This window comes from Tachypleus tridentatus, chromosome 2 (genome assembly GCF_004210375.1).
Source record: "Tachypleus tridentatus isolate NWPU-2018 chromosome 2, ASM421037v1, whole genome shotgun sequence".
NCBI lineage: Eukaryota > Metazoa > Arthropoda > Merostomata > Xiphosura > Limulidae > Tachypleus > Tachypleus tridentatus.
This window is the reverse complement of record NC_134826.1, coordinates 126768507-126774506: the sequence shown is the minus strand read 5'-3', so window position 1 is coordinate 126774506 and position 6000 is coordinate 126768507.

Below are 6000 nucleotides of genomic sequence, written 5' to 3'. Positions count from 1 at the left end.
AATTGTTTCTTCTTTGCTGTTAATGGGATGACATGAGTAAAGAGACATTCTTGGAAGTTGTAGTGAGACTAAAGATCGTCATATAGTTCTAAGAAAAGTTACTTTTCGCTAAATTTACTTTTTTGCTCATTGAATGAAAATCTCTCGCACAGTACACTTGCCTGAAACCTTCGTTCAGCAATAAGAGAGTTAATTATATTTATTAAAATCTGCGTGGTTATCCAAAGAAACAATTGAGTTAATTTAATGTATTTATTGGTTGGTTGTTTTAGATTACAAATTTAGTACTTGTGTCAAATTACTTTGTATAAATCCTATCGAACCTCCTGTATCACGGTATTAAACACTAACATGTTGGGTCTTGTTTTCACCTGTGAATACCACAGAACAGATTATTAAGAGCTAAAAAACAGCGCTGTGAACATGAGTTTATTACAGCACGACATAACTTAGATAATCTTTTTTATCTTCAGTTTGTAATCTCTTATTACTGTAAGATGGAGATGACACCTAAGCTGCTACTTAGCTCAGAAGCCACATGCATTCCTTTGCATTTATCGTAACCATCCAGTAGTTGTGATATCAAGCACGTTAACTCATCAACTCTCAGTAGCACGTAAAAGAAAGACATGGATGATTTTTCTTAAAAATATGAAGTAAGTAGTTTCCTGGGAAATGTTAACTCGGGGACAAACATAGCATTACTTGATGTTGCGTTCAGATGGTTCATCATTCGATGTCATGGATCATTTTAACTAAAAGCAACCTAGTGATTGATATGCAGATTCAACTCAGTTGAAAATAAATATCTTCACAGACTTGAAAGCGAGAAGCTTATGAAAACTCCTTCGGCGATTTGTAATGTCTTCGTTAGCTTACTCTAATATGGCATTAGAAGTGTGAAGTGATTCTCATTGGTAAATTGATGGAGGTCCTTCTAGGCAAATCTTTAGTGGCCCCACAAGGATGCCAGAAAAAAAGTTGTTTCAGCTTAATGTCATTTCTGTGGTATCATTGTTGAAAGTGATCAAGCTGTTCAGGCTGATAGAGAACTGGGATTTTTCAACTGTAACTGTGACAGCTGAGGTTTCTTTAGAATGTCCTTCAGAAAGTATTTAACCAATACTCTACTGTCTTAGTGTTAAGAAGTCGCTGTTTTTAATGGTTTCAACTAATAGCAATTTAAATACATTCTCTTTTATAGTATCTGAATATTCGCCATAACGTCTTCTCTTCTTCCTTGTATAAAATAATAATAAATCCTAGAACTGAAGAACATTTACTGTTGGAACCTTAGCGATGAAAGTCTACATATCACGCGAATAGATTTAACACGACCACAGCATCTGTTTTGTCTCTCCTTGTTTTCGATATTGTGGTAGTGGAATGGTTATTAATGCGAAATCGTAATTTATAGGGTTGATGTGGAAAGATTAAATGTAAAGTAGAAATGGATCATTAATAAATTACTTGTTTTATTTAGAAGTAGTTTTTTATTCTATTGTAAAGGGACTTATTAAAGATTTCACCATTCGCAAGCGAAAGCAAAATATTTCCTCCATGCAATCCCACCATGGCCAATTTTGACACCAGAAAAATTATGAAATCACAGAAGAAATCGAAATTGGTCTCTAACAGTGCTTGAGATCTGCATGAAGGTTTCTGTACACCAAATCCTGTGTAGGGTGGTTGATATACACATGAACTGTTCACGAAAACTCGAAATTGTGCTTTTCTCGCTAAAACATTGAGCAAAAGACAAATTCCAAAACTGTTTAAATCTCTGTTCAGGACTTGTAAAAATATATATTTGTACAAAATTCTATATTAATTGGTCAAAATAAGGCGGAAAAATTAAAAAATAAACTCTAAAATTGTGCTTTTCGTAGTATCTTAACACTTCACCTCATTAATTGTTAGGCCTGGCATGGCCAAGCGCGTAAGGCGTGCGAACCCGCAATCCTCATTTTACGAGTTGAGTGCTCTAAAAACCTGACCATGCCTGGCCTGACATAAAATGAAAGTACTTCTTTGCCAAGTAGATCTGGTAACATAATAATGTTAAAAAGTTTAGTAGCGAATATAACACACTTATAGTTTGAAAGCATTATTGAAAGTAAAATAAATCAAGAATGTTACAAAACGCAATAAATTTTAAAAACAACCAACAGAATTAACACAATGAGATCATGTTTAAATTTAAAGATATGTAACATATTGCTGTTTTCCTAAAGTTGAATGTTATTGGAATTTTAATACATTCTTGTTAAGAAAACATTTATTCATCTAGTTTTAATTTGTCTTATCGGTACAAAGTGAACACATAGAAACTAATAAGAACAAATTTAAAAGGATAATTTAGCCCGTATTACTTTTCTTTATTAGATTATGTCTTGTCAATGCTAATTTGGAGACAGGTAAATTATAAACGCTAATGCATACAACATATTTGATAAGAGTTATGAATTATAAGCTAGTTATAGGTCAATTATAGTCTAAGCGTGATAGTTTCAACATGTATTTAAAAATACATAAATATATTAATCTTACAGTCTTATGTAGACGTCAGAAATCAACTTTTAATGAAATATCTACAAACTAATTGAAGCACATACGTGTATTACAAAACTTTTGTATAGCGTTCCAGCTCTCTAGGAAAGTTGTCGTAACAAGTAATGACAAACACACTATTGCCAATATCAGGTTAATTAAGGATATACGTGAAAACATTTGTTTTCTTAAATTTATTGAGGAAATGAAAACGTATTTTATATCCTGAAAAAAAAATGAAACCAAACGCGTTATTGCGTCATAACTAATATACTTATTAATTGGAAAGTGGAAAAACCATAACCAATTCAGTTCTTTATTTTCAACTCGCTAATTTCTACGTTCTTACAGCGGCCCAATTAGAGAGCTGCACGATGCTTCCCAGACAGCACTCGTCACACATAGAACTTTCAGCTTCCTTTAACATGTCATCAAAGATTTAAATACTTCTTGCCCATGAATCATAGCTCGAATACACTCAAAATTTAATTTCGCACCTGGTTACGCAAATACTTTTTTAAACCATTGTATAAGTACATAAAATATCCAAATGTTAAATGTCTACGAAACACTTTGAAAGAAGTAATTGGATTTTGTAACTCTGCTGTACTGAATAGATTATATTTCAAGAAAGAATAAGAATTGCTGATATATGGAAGAACTACAATTATTGTAAAGTTAAATATCAAACATTAATTATAAGCAAAAACTATTGGAGTTTCAAACTAATTGTAAACTGCCTCTAGAAGAAAGTTATTTTCTAGTCTGTAGCACAAAATCCATGGCGTCAATATATATCACAATATGCTTGTTTAGAATTTTTTCGCAAAGCTACAAAATGGCTGCCTGCCTAAGCAGTCCTTAATCAATAGTCTTCATCTCTAACGTTTGGGCTTCTCTTGCCTAAGAGATCTGACTTTTACTCTTACACTGCACATACAAGCTCAAAAATAAGGAGCTTGTTTGCTTTCGCGCAAAGATACACGAGGGCTAGCTGTTCTACCTGTCCCTAATTTAGCGGTGTAAGACTAGAGGGAAAGCAACTAGTCATTACCACCGACCGCTAACTCTTGGGCTACTTTTTTACCAACGAATAGTGAAATTGACCATCACGTTATAACTCCCAGGGCTGAATGGACGAGCATGTTTGGTATGACGGGGATTCGAACCCGCGACCCTTGGATTACGAGTTGAGTGCCTTAACTACCTGGTCATTCCGGGCCTATGAATCTACTACAACTAAACGTTATACATAGGGTTTTAGATTAAGATGGCTCATGTATTGGACATGGAACTTTGGTTAAAATATGTTATTTTTTTTATTAACCTCATCTATATCAGTTAAAAATAAAGAAGTTGCGTAGAGTGAACGTAAAATTACGTCATATTGATTTTGAGCAAATCTACAATTACATGTCTCGCAAATAAAAAACATAAAATATCGGTATAATTTACACTTAGTTATATTGTTAACCTCTATGGTTGTTTCAAGCATTTGTTTTTATGTTTAACGGTTGTTAGATAAATCATTCAGTGTTGTATTTGCATGTAAAGGATGGATAGCAATAAAAGCCTAAATTGATCCAAAATAGATCTGCCCCTAAATGTGCAAAAATACAGTAATAGGTATGATCGATGATTATACATTCGAATCCTAAGATGCCGGCAGTAAGACATACGGATCCTTACGTAATCAGAGCATATATACATATATATGTGCTACGTTAATTATTTCTGAAGTAATTACACCAGAGATTATATTCTAATTGCCAAATCCGACAATACATACTAAATAATACGATTAGGTACTTACATTACATATTTCGTTAATACGACTCGCAAGCAAAAAAAATTAGCTTGTGATGCTTTCCATTAATAACTCAGTTTTAAACAAATTACTTTAATCTGTCCAGCGCTTGAAGGAAACTACGTCAATGTCATTTAGTCATTTGTGTCACTCTCAAACAGGATCAAGACATCATATTTGTTGGTGTTGGAAACCTGACAATGAAAATCTAGACACTATAGCAAAAAATGCAACATGAGAACAACATTTGTGTTTCTTTGTTTCTGAATTGCACTGTTTGATCCACTGAGTGAGGACTAGATCACGTGCCGTGATTGGCTTTTCACGTTACTCTCGCGACCATTAGTGTCTAAGTGGTTTTGCAGAATGTAATTTTTCATTGTCTTAGTGGCATTACTGGATATAATTTTTCAGTGTCTAAGTGGCATTGTTGAATGCAGTTTTTTAGTTTCTATATGGCATTACTAATGTAATTTTTCAGTTTTAAGTGGCATTACTGAATGCAATGTTTTCATGTCTGATTGGCATTACTGAATGTAATTTTTCATTGTCTGTGTGGTATTACTACATTTAATTTTTCAATGTTTAATAGGCATTGGCCATGTGGTTAAGACACTTATCTCCAAGTCTGAGGGTGGTGGGTTCCAATCCCCGTTACACCAAACATACTCGTCTTTCAATCCTACTATTTGTTAGTAAAAGAGTAGCCTAAGAGTTGGCGGTGGGTAGTGATGACTAGCTGGCTTTTCTCGGCTAGCGCAGATAACCTTCATGTAGCTTTCCGCGAAGTTTATGAAAAAACAAGCTGAATGACGTTGCTTAATGTAATGTTCGACACTTTCCCACTCTAACATACCTTTTGCGCATTGCAAGATATCAGGTGTTTTCTGTAGAACAGACACTTACAGTAAGTTAACATATCTATCTGCCCAACTTCCCTGCAAGTATCATTTTCGTTCTTTCCAGAAACCCTTTCTACATCACGTTATTCTAATTTTCTATATCCTCTTGTGATATGGAGAACATTTTAGACCCATATTTTTCGGAAGCCCTTTATGGAAAAGTAAGAACAAGAAATATTTATTGTTTCAGTTTTATGAAATAAAAAAGTTATCAAATAAATAGTCAAGCCTATGGACAAATATCTATAAAACACTAACGCATATATTTTATTGGTGCTTCTGGTGTCCTAATGAACTAGTAATAATATTTGCTTAGTATGTTTGTAGCTTATGTCATTCGGAAAAAAATTCAGGCTCGACAAGCCAGGCAGAAACGTCCATTTCAATAATCCAGAATTTCTTCTGTGCTTTATCAGTGAGTGAAGTAATTAACATGGGTTTAGAACCACAAGTTAAGATACTTCTAAAGTAGGTAAAGCCTAGTTCTAAAGCTTATGAACGTATTAACATATTTCTTGTATAGTCAAAGCTGATAAGCAGATAAAATAAAATTGATGTTTATAATAAAACCGTATATTTTTTAAAAAAGGTCTTTATTCAATAATGAGTTAGACAAACTAGTACCTTTGATACATTTTCACACTCAACTATTTTATTAGAAATTGAACAGTGTGAAATGATTAAAAGACAAACGGGTTGAAAAGTCACTACCAACACAATTGCTTGCATTATGGTGTTATT